Raw genomic sequence first — 14434 nt, 5'->3', positions numbered from 1 at the left:
TAAATATTAGTGAATGGGAAGGGATAGAATTTTTCCCCCGTTCCCCACCACCCCTTCACAGTTTGCTGACCCACTCTGTAATCTACATGCTGTTTCTACTCAGTTTCCTGCAGGGAGAGCCAGGCTGCAAGGAAGGCCCAGGTCAGATGATAGTCTCACTTTTCCCGATCTCAGACCAAAAATGTTTCCAGGAATGGGATCATGCAACTTGTTATTTTTTATCCTCTCAGCTGCTAAATATTCTAAATAAAAAGCATTAACTATTCTTACACACAACAGGCAGGCTAGTTTATTCTTCTACATGGCAGGCAGTATTCTCTCTTCTTTCTTCCAGGGACTGGTGGAGAGACACTGATTGCCCCATTCACTTGTTGCTTATGTACAAACATGATGGTGAGGGGAATGGTGGGCAAAGCAAGGAATGGGGAAGAAAGGCTAAGAAGGAACAAGCAAATACTAGAATGGAAAGAAAGGAACAGAGGACGGAGGGGGTGTTCTCTTCCCCCCTTTTTTTTTTACAACTGCTGTGTTGTAACAAAAAATTCTAGGTAGGACTGTACATTCTGCTAACATTAAAAAGGAAAAGCAGCTAAAACACAAGACTCAGCTGATTTAAATATTGCATAATTACCTCATAAGGCAAATCAAAAAACGTCTGTTTGGACTGTAGAGCCTCGTATCATATTGCATCCAAGTAAACTGCCCTATCAGATGTCAAGTTTGGTTTTAGTTCCACTTTGGTTCATAAATGAGAACAAAGGAACTGTTTGTATAAATTGAAACTTCAATATTTTTTGTGACAGGCAAGAATTTGGGGGAGTGATATCTCTTATTGGATCACCTGCGTGGTTGGGAGAGCTTTTAGATAAATTTTCCAAGCACAAAGTACTCTTTTAAGTCTTCTTCAGGTCTGAGAAAGACACAGCTTGAGCTAAGAAAGGAAGAGAACTGTATGTCCTGTGTAAAATTCCATTTGTAAATAAAAACAGTCTGTCCAAAGGAAGAGAAAAGAGACATTTTTAGGATTATCTCAAAGATGAGAGAAATGTAGTGGGAAGGATAACTTGATAAGTAGAAGAGTAAGACCATCCAAGAGGAAAACGGGCTTTAATACTCACTTCCTCATCCATCACAAGGACCTTTCCATATCAGTTATCAGCACTGTCTCCATCTCTGGCCACAATTCCACACGCTTACCGAAGGCAGTATGAACATGAAAAAATACCTTAAGGAAATGTACTTCTCAAAGTATTATAGAGCAGATAAATTAAGATAAAAAGGAGTAAGAACTCCTTTTATGCTAGTTCCTGTCTGCTTTTCACCCAGCTTGAGCTGTCCTTTTTCCTCTTTCATCTTTTTACTCCATCCACCTCTCTTCTGCCTCTAATCAGTTCCATATATTTCAGGTAATATTAAACCTGTAAGAACTATTAAATCTCTCAATTCTTCCTCTGATGTTCTTCCTTTCCTTCCACATTTGAATCAACAAAATTTAAACTATTTAAATTTGCTCTGTCCTTATCCTATATGTATATATTTATTAAACCTTCCCTTACCAGCCCTTTTAAGCTCTCATCCCTTGTTCCACATAATTTTTTATTTACCTTGATATTTTAGCTGCTTTTCAGATTACCTACTATGGGAATTTCTATTTACATATAATGAGTAGTACTAATGGATTAACTTGCACACTGGAGAATTTTGTAGATTCCCCTCTAGGCACTGTTGATATACCTTATAATATGTTGGGCCTAATTCATTGCTTTGTCACTTCATATTTATATCAATGTAACACTGAAATCTAGAGTAAATCAGTCCCCCAGTACTGGGTGAAGTAAACATTGGTGATGTGTAGAGTGTGTATGAGGGTGCACATGCACCCCCTGAGATTGTCAGTGCACCCCCTAAAAGAAGTGCTGCCAATGCTGCCAGTGGCATCTGTGGGTGGTTGCCGACTGCTAGTTGATGCTTGCCACCATCCTGCCCCCCAATGGCAGCGCCACTGCCTGCAGGCAGTCACTGTGCCCCCCCAGCCTCTGGGGGCACGTGTCATTCATGGAAATAAACCAACTAAAATTTCCATAAAGGCTAGTACAATTACACTTAGGACAGAGTCAGTCATAGAGTAGTAGGCCTGGAAGGGACCTCCAGAGGTCATCTAGCCCAACCCCCTGCCTGAGGCAGTATCATCCTTATCCAAACCAGAACCATTGAATGCACAGTTGCAAAAAAGGGAATGACTGGCTAGGCTGCAGTACTGCAGAACAGAATCTGATGGCTGTAGTGGATTGTGAGCTAAATGAATTATCAGTGTAATATTGTTGCAAGAAAACTCCTAATAATATGTGCTGTATTTATCCAAATCCAAGATGACCCTGAATTTAAGACACCCCATTAATAATTAGATTCTATCCCAGATAATTTATAACTTTGTTATAATTTTCCATGTATAGAATGTAATTATTGGAGGGTCATCTTAAATTCATCCCCCCACTGCTGCAGTGGGAAAAACAGTGACAATAGGGGAGCAGGTGGTGGGAGAGGCAGGTGGTAGGGGAGGCAATGGGGAAGACAGGCATCTTGGTCCCTGCCTCTTGCCACCTGTCCCTCTTACCACTTGCCCCCTTGCTGCCTGCCCCTCCTGTGCCTGACCCCTCACTGCTTCTGCCAGTTCTCCCCACAACACCACTTACCCTTGCCACTAGCACTACTGCTAATAGTCTGGAGTTTGTACTGGAGCAAGCACATACTCTGTGCCCTACGCTAAAGCAGGGGTGGAGCTTGCCAGAGCTGGAACAAGGATAAGTGGGGGGGTGGGGGGGAGGGCCTGAGGTTGTGGAGGGGAGATGCAAGGGGTCAGAAATGTTGGGGGTGCAGGCAGCAGTCCCAGGTCAGAGCTGGAGCTGGAGCTGGAACCACTGCATTTTCCCTACCCACCATACTGTACTCAAATCCAAGACAAGGAGCTTCCTCTACCCCTATGTTACATAGGAGGGAGAGAAATCTTTTTGGGTTCACGTAAATACGGTATTAATAGGAGGGCTGTATGCAAATCATGGAAAATTATTCTTCCTTTCTCTTCAGCATTCATGAGGACTGGTACACCTGGAATACTATGTCCATTTTTGGGCACTGCACTTTAGGAAAGACATGGCCAAACTGGAAAGAGTTTAGAGGAGAGCAACAGAAATGATTAGAAATCTAAGAAGCATGGCATATGAGTTACAGCTGAAAGAACTGAGATTATTTCACTCAGAAAACAGATGATTAAAAAATGATATTTATAACAGTCTACAAATACAAAATGGGCTGCTATAAACTGGATGGTAATCAATTATTCTCTGCATCCACAGGAAGCAGGATAACCAGTAATTGGCTGAAACTGCAACAAGGGAGATCTGGTTTGGATATTAGGGAGATCTTTCTAACTTCAAGTGTTAAGCACTAGATCAGATTACCCAGAGGGGTTGTGGAATCCCTGTGTAACAGAGCTAGAGGGATCTTAGACCTCCTATTACTCAATGGGGAGAAACTGCAGCAGCTAGAGCTCAAACAGCTAACTAAAAAGGGATCAGCTGTAAGCAGGAAGGCAGCAAAGAGATGCTGCTGCCTAGGCAGCAAGTGGTCCATCAAGGTAAAGGGCACACCTGTAGTCAGTCTGAAAAAGTCACTTGACTGAAAGGCTGAGGAATCATACAAGCTGAGGGCTTGAGTTAGAGCAATCAATCTAGCCCTGCAGGTTGCAGGGGAATAGTCATACAGGGAGAGGACTGTAGCTGAACAACTGGCTGGGATCCTGTTATACCTAGCAGCTGCAAGCAAGGAGTAGAAAACTTGGAGGGAGCTGGGGGCCCAGGATGCGGAGGGCTTGTCATAGAGCCTATAGACTTAGAGTTGTGTTACAGCCAGCAGGCTTAGAGTTTGGTTATGGCCAATGTGCTTATGTTACCAGTTAAGTTTAAACCAGTGGATTGGGCACAGCTAGCAAAGAAGTGATGAGGAGGCAATGGTGGGATGCCTGAGAGGTGCACTGCAAATTAGTGCCTGAAGGGCATGTGAGGTCTGGAATCCTTCCAGGGGAGTGGCACAGGACTCAAGCAGGCCCTAGCAGGCCTGAGGTTGAGAGGGCAGGATCACAAGGCCAAGAGGGGAAGAAACAAGGGCCAGGAGCCCATAGCTGTGAGACAGTTGAAGCCAGAAAGCCCAGGGCAGGGCAGAGATGGGGCTGGAGGGCCCAAGGCAGAGTGAGAAAACAGCTGGAGCCCAGAAGCCAGGTCCAGCACAGTAGACCTTGGCTAAGACAGCCCAGAGAGAGAAAAGGGGTAGAGACCAAGAAAGCTGAGGCCCCAACAAGGGAAATTGATTAATTGGATAGTAACATCTGTGAGTCATAGGTGTGGCTACAGGGGAGGTCAGAGGCCACAAAATTAGCCCTTAAGGGGAACAGTGGTTAGAGCCCAGCTTGTTACTGTATGGGGGATTGCTCTGAGGTCTCTGGGGCAGCCTCCCTTTCAAAAATACATAATTATATACAGGCATGGCAGGAAGGAAGAAGTGGGGGATACTCAGAGACCTAGGATAGAACAGGAGCTACATGGCCACCAGGGGACATCATGGCCACCCCTGGAGTCTGGCACTTGTTAGATTCTGGGCGCATCTACATGTGCATTAATGCCCTTTAGTTAATGTGCATCAAATCTAGTTCTTCTGGGCATTTTTACACATGTTCTGGGATGAGGAGGGTCTGCTTTAATTAGAGCAGCTCTGAGAGCTGCTCTAATTAAAGCACCTGGAGCATCGTGTGTATTAGCATCCCCACAGTTCAAAATGGTGGCAAGGGTGCCTTATCTAAAGCTCATTGATTAATTGAGTCTGTTCCAATGTGCTGTAATTACAGTACATCAGAGCAGCCACCTGGCTTGTGTACAGGCACCCTTAATTGTGAGATACTAGGAAAGTGTCCATTAGTCTATCTTAATACTCATGAACTAAATAGCATGTTTTTTTAGTGACACTTTAATGTGCATTAAAATAGGCTAATGTGCATTAACGTGCACATGTAGACACGCCTCTGTCACTGAGGTTTTTAGTTATAGTTTAGCCAAATGCTTTTCTGGGATGATACTACCTTCCATAGGAGGTGGGACTAGACAGCTTCTGGAGGTCATGCCTCCCAGCCCTGTTTTTCTATAATTCTAAGCAATTATGTCAACTTCAAAACACAGGGCAGAATTTAGCTCTATGGCTTTCCAATATTAAGGTGAAGTCCAACACGTTTTATAATCAATGAACACCCTTCTCCTTATAGCTTTTGATTTAAAATTGCTAGCTCAGTATTTGCACTGAACACAAGTAATGCCAACAGCCCCAACAGAAAACAAAACCAATTCAGGCTATTGCTGCTTTTCTTTCCAGAAATCACACACAATCCATCTAACATTGTGTGGAACTGCTTCAGAATGGTGTTCTACAAATGTTCTGGTGGTGTTTTTTATCTCTTGAGAAAAAGGAAACTCTGCCTTCTGGAAGGGATCAGTTATTTGTACTGCCTACTGCAATGTAGTAGAGCTGCTCTCAAATCTCATCTTGGGAGATGAAATATTTCTGGACCAGGGGAATGCCACTTGTTTTTCAGAACCATGTGCAACAACTAAATGGAAGCTTAATTCTATATCTTGTTCTTTTACAGACTACTAATTCAACAAAGCTCATGTTACAGTTCCAAATTTGGAAAACCCTTCTGTGGGTTTGTTTTCAAATAAAACCATTGCTTTTTTCTCATATTACTGAAAACTGGAAATATAGAAACATTTACAGCTCCAAGTTTTTCATTATGTCAATCACAAGTGTTACATTTCAGTTAAAACACCAAGAGGAAAAACTGTCGATGCCCCTCCTACCTCCCTGCTGCCCATGTACTTTTGTAAAGATTCACATTATTTGGCTTTGATATTTGTACCCTTGAGAAGTAATAAATGAATGTTAGATTTTGATCAGAATATTTACTGCCTCAGTAACGGTGAGTACCAGCAACACCACATAACACTGTGACTACTAACGGTTCAACTTTGACACCAAAATGCAAAGCATTCTCTTTTGAAAGGATGTATATGTTTTAAAAGAGGTTCAGAAAGCATTACGAAATCTACAACATCTTCAAAAAGTTTTGAACACCTGAATCCTCCTTTCATGACACTATCCAGGAATTGACAGAGGTTGAAAAGAACCATCATGTTCAATTCTAGCTTTGTGCTTTTTGGGTCTTCATATAATTTATTCATGAGCTCAATTACCTGCTGTTCTAATCATACAACCTTCTCCACCATTTCTTTTTGTACAACTCTCCAACATCTTCTATACTACAGCTGGTACTGAAACAGCTTTACAAAATTCAGGGACATTCAGGTCAGCCATCAAAGTGTAATGGCCATCTTTGTCTTTACTGCAAAAAGTAAATACAGTGATAGTTGAATTTTCACATATCTCATCAATAGTAACACAAAGCGTTATGTTACCCACAAGTTCCTTTATGTGGGTCAAGTCCGATTCAAACACTTATGTCAAGTAAAGCGTAACTGCTGTTGTTTTTTTCTGTGCTGCTAACACCCTCTTATGAAAATCGAGGCTACTTGTTCAATTGCTTGGGAAAGTATTCTATCTGTTTGTGCCAGCATCCTTGTAAAGGTAGGCTGGCACCTGAATTTATATCTCAAGATTTTTAAGTCTTGTCACAGTTTCATTAATTGACCCCTAGCATGTAGTGCTCAGGTTTTGATGTTTGTATTGGTTTTAGATGACAGACAGTCCATGATGCTAATAGATGATTTTCCTTACACAATCTGTATTGTAACTATGTGGTATTTTCATGCTAGTGATTTCTTTCCTTTGCTCTTTTCCACAGTGAAATGCTGATAACTGTGGACCTCTTTTTCTGAGGTTTTTGTTTGATGCAGTCAGTAAAATTATTATCATACTACACTGTGCAGGAAAATAAGGCCACTTTTTTTGCACATTACTCCATTAAGACTGTTTGGATCTTGGTACTGGGTCTTTTGTGGACTGCAAGCTTATATCACAGAAGCAAATGGCAACAGTTTAGCTATGATACTATGCCAGCCAGCTGAAGAACAGAGGGGAGAACTTTCTAGCCATGGGGGAGTGCATATATTGTCCCTTTCCATAGACATGCGCCTTTGGGCACCATCTACACCATATAAACACAGGGTGAAGACAAGTTGACTACCAGTAGATGGTACTACTCATTATTCAAATTATGCAGGTTAATACACCTGGTCATTCAGTACTAACTCTGAGATAAATTTAAGCTGTAATTTAAACCATGCCCGGTTATATTAAAAGCAACAATCTACTGAGTTAACTATGAACTTCGCTGATCTGTCTCTTATTTAAAATCTATTTGGCAGCTATGTAGCTTTCAATACACTTTGCAATCATGGTAGCAATATGTAAAGCAATTTACTTTTTTGCAAATAGTATTTTTTTCCTTTTTCTCCACTAATCTATGCAAGACTGTCATCTTATTTCTCTGACAATCTAAAAACAGCCATTTACGGGCCAAATCTTATTTTCAGTTATTGGAATAAGTCTGGAATAGCTTTACAAAAGAAAATGAAATAAAATTGCTGTTCAAGAAACCATCAAAATTCTAAGTAGTCTCCACTGAAATGAGTCAACTACTAGGGTGGCCATCATAGAGGACAGTCCGGTTGTCCTCTAATGATATGAAACCCAACACTATATAGAGGACAAAGCCATTGGGTTTCGTATCAATAGAGGACAGAGTAGCAGAAAACCAGAATGTCCTCTGTGATGGCCACCCTAGTCACTACACAAACAGTTTTGAGGACAGAATTTTTCTCTGTGCATCTGGTATAAATGCTTTGACATTGACTTCTTAAAAGTATAATATTACATCTAGAAAGATCCTCTGACTCTTTTTTGCACATCACAACAAAGACCTATTAACTACATTCTTAGCTTTATTAATATTTATTTTACTAAAATGGCTAACATAACAAGAACAATTATCATAATAGTTTGTCAATTATTTGTAGTATAGTGTTATATATGCAGCTCATATATAATTGTTTTAAGAATTATGACAATATTTTTAAACAATAACAATTAAACAAATGTGTTGGAAAGGATAAAGTATACGTTAAATATAGGAGTGGATATAATTAATAAAAGGAATATACAGCTTGATTTCTAACCCTGGGGTGTTTTACTCGGCTATCTGAAATGCACTTGAGATATTTATGACAATCTCAATGAAAACAACAGATGGTAGTGAAATATTCTTCTCTAGTCTGTCAATTTGTTTTTCATGACAAACCTCAGAGAGAGCTTCAGTGTGCAGTAAAAGCAAATGGTCAAGAAGTATCTTGATAGATATAAATATTTTATTTCCTTCTTGTAATGCAGCATTGCAATTTATTTGAAAAGAACCATGCAGAGATTGTGTAGCTTATTGTGCACCAGGAGTCTCAAGTGCTACTGTTTTGTTTTAGTTACTAGTGAGGATTAGACTAATAGGCAATTCCAGATCCCAGGTATCTTTGAAAGCAGTGGTTGGCAACCTTTATGTTGTGGTGAGCTAGAATGATCTGGCTTGGGCTGAAGGTGGGCTGGTGCTAGGACCTAGTTGCTGTTCCCATTGCTTCTTCCTTCAACGTGGGAGCAGCCATGGTTAAGCTCCCCACTGCTGCCAAATATTCCTGATGCCCTTTTCCCCTACCCAACCCTCCCCCTCCTCCCCCGGTTCATGACAGATCTAATAGCTCCACAAGCTAGATCTGGCTCATGGGCCATGGGTTACCAGTGCTTGCTTTAAAGTATCGATCTGCTGCAAAGGTGTAATTTTTAAGGAGACCATAGCCCAGTGATGAAGTACTGTGGTTTAGTAGATGTAATACTACAGTGTGTCTAAGAAGAGAACAAATTTCAGTTCCTGGCTCAGCTCTTGCTTTGCTATGTGATCTTACACAAATCATTTGCCTACTCAGTTACTCACTGCTACTTATCAGTATGTTCAAGGAATAATCTTTTTTCTTCTTTCTACCACAAGGTGCATATCCTGCAGGGCATTCCAGGGCACACTGTATGTGAGGACATATGGTATAGTGCAGGGGAGAGAGTCTAGTAATGTTTGGTTTTATAATGATGGAAGATGACAAATTGTTGCTTTCTTGCTGACTATAGGGACAAGTTTCTTATCAACTTTAATGTTAGATGATGCTGAGGGATACAATGGATCAGTTCACCTCCACCCACTCTGGCCAGAATCACACTGCTAGCCTCTTGGCAGGGGTCAATTATAGCTACTTTCCAACAACAGTTTTCTCACGTAATAGACTTTTCTCTGTGAGGATCTTGTCTCTAGGATTATGCCAATAGAAGATTCATGCCTTTATCTTTTTAGGATATGCTAACTTTTACATGGCAAAAGCATACAGTATGTTTGGCACAACTTTCTAACCATACAGTGCATGTATATTAGTGGCACCGTACAAATAAACATGGAATGAAATTTCCAGTCATGTCAAAACTATTCAGAGCTATTTAGAAGTGTAGCATATGATCTTTCCATTTATTTTTGCTAAAATCACAACAAAAGTAATAGTATTCAAATTTTATAGCATGCTACATTTTCCAAGCACTACACAGCAGTAATTAATTGAAAATCAGTTAATTAACAACAGAGGGGAAAAAAAAACTTAGACACAGGGAGATTCAAATGACTTGGATAAAGGCACACAAAACAGTGACAGTCAGGAATATTATTCAGGAGTTTCTGACTGCCTACCCTGTGCTGCCGTTTCTAGTTTACAGTGCCTCTTCAGCACTAACAATATGCCTATATGGCACACAATGCAGTTATATGCAGAGATATCTAGGCCAGCTTTGGTACCAGAAGTATCATAGCTCTTGTGCTGTGCCTGGGTAAATCAACCCTGCTAAGAAGTGGCTAAATACAGTAGGAGGGTCTATGCTGAAAGAAGCAGAGCTAAAATTACTGAGGTTGAGCATGGAAGCAACATGCCTATACTACTTCTGGTAACCAATTTATGTCATTTAACTATCAGTCAGAAGGCAGAGCAGTGTGGCACCCTATAAACTAAATCAGAGAGGCATAACCTTTTGTAAGTAACAGCTCACTCCATGAGTTGCTATGAATGGACTTGCAGGGAGCAGGGGTTTTAAACAGAAAATAGTCACTTCGAGAGAAAGGACAGGGAAGGGAGAAGAAAGGAGAAGGAGCACTGCTGAAAGAGACAAAGGAGCAAACAAAGTAGTTAAACCACAGGATCCATGTGATTAACCTGTTAATCAGTCCTTAAGTTGTGACCCAGCTACACATTCAACCAAATTATGGTGCGATAAAACAAGCAATAAGCCACAACGTTATTTTACAAAAAATGTGTAATAAAACTTTGTTGCTTGTTTTTATCACACCATTAATTGAACATGTGGCCAGGTGCTGTACTGTGTTGGGACCCTCATCAGCTGGGGGGCTCCAAGCCACAGAGGTGCACCACCCACAGCCAGCTCCACAGCTGATGAAGCTCTCTGTGTTATGGGGGAATAAAGTTACAGCCACAGAAAGGGTTGTTGGTTATAGCCGTGTTGGTCTACGGACACAGGTAGACAAGGTTGTTTGGGTACATGTAATATTTTTTATTAGATCAACTAAATAGTTGGAAACATTGTTCTTTGCAAGCTTTCAGGCACAAACCCAGGAGAGCACACATTATACCAGCAAACTCTCCCTATTCCTGAAGAAGGGTGTTTGTGCCTGAAAGCTTGCAGAGAACAATTTTTCCAGCTATTTAGTTGTTCTAATAAAAGATACCACATCTAGTCACAGAAAAGGTTCTTATAATGGGAAGTGTCAGGCAATGTTTATAATTCAGGGCAATACCATCCCTGCCTATAACCTGTTAACACGTGATATAGACACTTGTAGCCTTCTGAGCAGCTGACACAAGTTTCCACATTCTGAGTGACCTCAAATTTTAAAATGTGTTATATATGCACCTTATAGGGAAAACCAAAAATACTACATCACTGTATGGGGAATATAGGAAGATTTATTGTGTACTGTTCAAACATTCTTATATGTCCCTTCTTAGCTATATTACTTTTGTAACATCAGCAGGTTATGCTGTTCCAGCAGTATAACGAGTCTGGAATACTAGTGAATCTCTTCATCTGAAGAGATTCTCTTCATCTTGCCCCTAATGGAGGAGGCTTGTTAGAGTTAATCATGAGAAGAGAATCTGGCCAGAGCACTAATTGCATGACAGCTACCCTTGGCCCATGTTCTAGTCCTTGAAGGCTGCACCTAGCCAGTGAACTTCTATACATAATGGTGTGCTGAAGGTTGGGGTTACAGGGCCAGGACTGGGGAGCGCCAGCAATTGTACCCTCCTCTTATCTCCAGTTGCATCCAGTGGATATTGGGTAGCTGAAAAGCTAAGCCATGAAAACAGTTAGTCAAAAATAATGTTCTTCATTCTATTAATAATGAGGCACAATAATAATGAGATACGAGGCACCTCCAATAGTATCATTATGCAGCACAATATGTTCATCTTGACAACCCTGTTACAATTAATAGCTGATAATTCATCTGAAAATAGTTCAGCTCTTCTCAGTGATTTTAGTCACAAATTTACAATTGCATATTCACAGATATCTGATTTTTCTAATGCAGTCCTGTCCCTCACATACCTAGGTTGTCTTGATAAGTAATTTTGTAAAGATCTATCATCAAGGTCAGGAAAACAGATCTTACGATGATAGGCTGACAGACATGGGACTCTTTAGCCTGGAAAAGCGTAGGCTCAGGGGTGATCTGATGGCCACCTATAAGTTTATCAGGGGTGATCACCAGGATCTGGGGGAACGTTTGTTCACCAGAGCGCCCCAAGGGATGACGAGGTTGAACGGTCACAAACTCCTGCAAGACCGTTTCAGGCTGGACATAAGGAAGGATTTCTTTACTGTCCGAGCCCCCAAGGTCTGGAACAGTCTGCCAGCGGAGGTGGTTCAAGCACCTACATTGAACACCTTCAAGAGTCATTTGGATGTTTATCTTGCTGGGATCCTATGACCCCAGCTGACTTCCTGCCCTTTGGGCAGGGGGCTGGACTCGATGATCTCCCGAGGTCCCTTCCAGCCCTGATGTCTATGAAATCTATGATTTCAGCAAAGGCCTGTTTCTACCAATGCATCAGATGTCACTATTGTAACCTGAAAACATACAGCTAGGAGAGTACTGTGCTTGCTTTTAACCCTCCTCCCACATACTCATGATTGTATGGCCTGTGGAGAAGCAATAACACAGGGACACAATGGATTTTTGTCCACTTTTACAGCAGCATTCACAACTAGCTAATCAGCTGAAAGCTTTAATCTGCGTGTCTGATTTGTTTACATGCATCTTTCACTCTGGCAATCTTTTGAATGTACTTTATCTTAATGGAAAATCAAAATAAATTAAATGGAATTGCTAACAGTAGGAAACCCTGTTTGCATCCATATTCTAAAATATTTCATATTCTGAAAGCAAAACTACTCCTACAGGCAGGATCAAATTCATCCAATATCTCAGTGGGTCTCACACTTGAACCTTACAATCAATAGAGTTATACCAGAAGGGAATTTGGTCCACCACTCTAATTTTGCCAGTACACTAATCTATACAGAAGTATACTTGCTTACACACAAGGGACAGAGAAAGAAGGAGAGGTACTGAAGAGCCGTAGCTCAGCTGCAGACTTTCTGACATGAACCATTTTCCACTCTTTGAAATCAGTGAAAGTTCTGCCACTGGCTTCACTGAAGAAGGGTTAACCCTTCTAAATGCTGCATTTGCTACAGAATTACCCGGTAGCAAATGCAGTTATCCATAAAATCCATTTCTTGAAACAATTTCAGTTCTTGGCCTCAGGATTTTGGCATGTAATTGTAATTCTAGTAGAATAAATGAAGCCTCTAGAACTTTTCACTCTGTAGGACAGGCCTTTTTTGACTACAGGCCCAAAAGGCATATATCTAATACTTATGCCTCTACCCCGAGCCCAGGAGCACACTATAACAGGATGCGTATTAAGCCCTGTTGAAGGAGGGGAGCCTGTTACTAGGGAAGAGTTAAATATCTCAAGGGAGGGAAGATATTAAAGTAACAGGTCTCAAATCCCAGGGTCTTTATTTATTGCCGGAGATTTGTGGTGAGAACCAATACAGGAATGAAGCCAATCCTTATTGTCTCTGGTTTGTGAGCTGGAAGTTAAAACCGTGTGGTTTGGAAGGTCATTTCCCTGGACAGGGGACACACAGAGGAGCTTTGGCTTGAGCTGGCTGCACAGAGTTGCAGCAATTCACCCGACTCCTAGGCAGGGAGTTAGCTACATCTTGCTGGAGGCAAAGGGAAAGTGAAACTTACCTTGAAAGAAGATTTGCCTTGGGATTTTTGAATGCAGAGTAGAAGCAGCATCCTGGTGAGTGTGGCAGCTGACGTCTAATTTACCTAAAACAAAGCTAGAAGGTAATGCAAGCATTAGCAGGGATGATTCTGTGAAGCAGCATGTGACAGGGAAGCAGGGATAAAAGACTCTTTAGACTTGGTAAAGTTCCCCATTGTCGTGAATGTAAATGAACTTGTAAGTTGCCCATCAAGGAACAAAGATACCTAACTAAGTAGAATCATAGAGTCATAGAAAGTTAGGGTTGGAAGGGACCTCAGGAGGTCATCTAGTTCAACCCCCTGCTCAAAGCAGGACCAGCCCAAAACAGATCATCTCAGCCAAAGCTTTGTCCAGCCAGTTCTTGAAAACCTCCAAGAATGGAGCTTCCACCACCCCTCTGGGTAACCTGTTCCAGTGTTTTACTACCCCGCTAGTGAGAAAATTCTTCCTATTATCTAACCTAAACTTCCCTTGTTGCAGCTCCAGACCGTTGCTCCTTGTTCTGTCATCTGCTATCGCTGAGAACAGCCTAGCTTCATCCTCTTTTGAACCCCCTTTCAGGTAGTTGAAAGCTGCTATTAAGTCCCCTCTCAATCTTCTTTTCTCTAGATTAAATAAGCCCAGTTCCTTCAGTCTTTCCTCATAAGTCATGTCCCCCAGCTCCCTCACCATTTTTGTTGCCCTCTGCTGGACTGTCTCCAATTTGTCCACATCCTTTCTGTAGTGGGGGCCCCAAAAGTGAACACAGTACTCCAGATGTGGCCTCAACAGTGCTGAATAAAGGGGAATAATCATTTCATTGATTTCACAGACATTTGGGCTGGAAGGGACCCCAGAGGATCATCGAGTTCAGCCCCCTGCCCCAGAGGTAGGAAGTCAGCAGGGATCATAGGATCCCAGCAAGATAAGCATCCAAACGTGTCTTGAAGGCGTTCAAAGTG

The sequence above is a fragment of the Crocodylus porosus genome, unplaced genomic scaffold (assembly GCF_001723895.1).
Source record: "Crocodylus porosus isolate Cpor-Errol unplaced genomic scaffold, CroPor_comp1, whole genome shotgun sequence".
Classification (NCBI taxonomy): Eukaryota; Metazoa; Chordata; order Crocodylia; family Crocodylidae; genus Crocodylus; species Crocodylus porosus.
The sequence above is the reverse complement of the archived record's forward strand: the minus strand, read 5'-3'. Positions refer to the sequence as shown.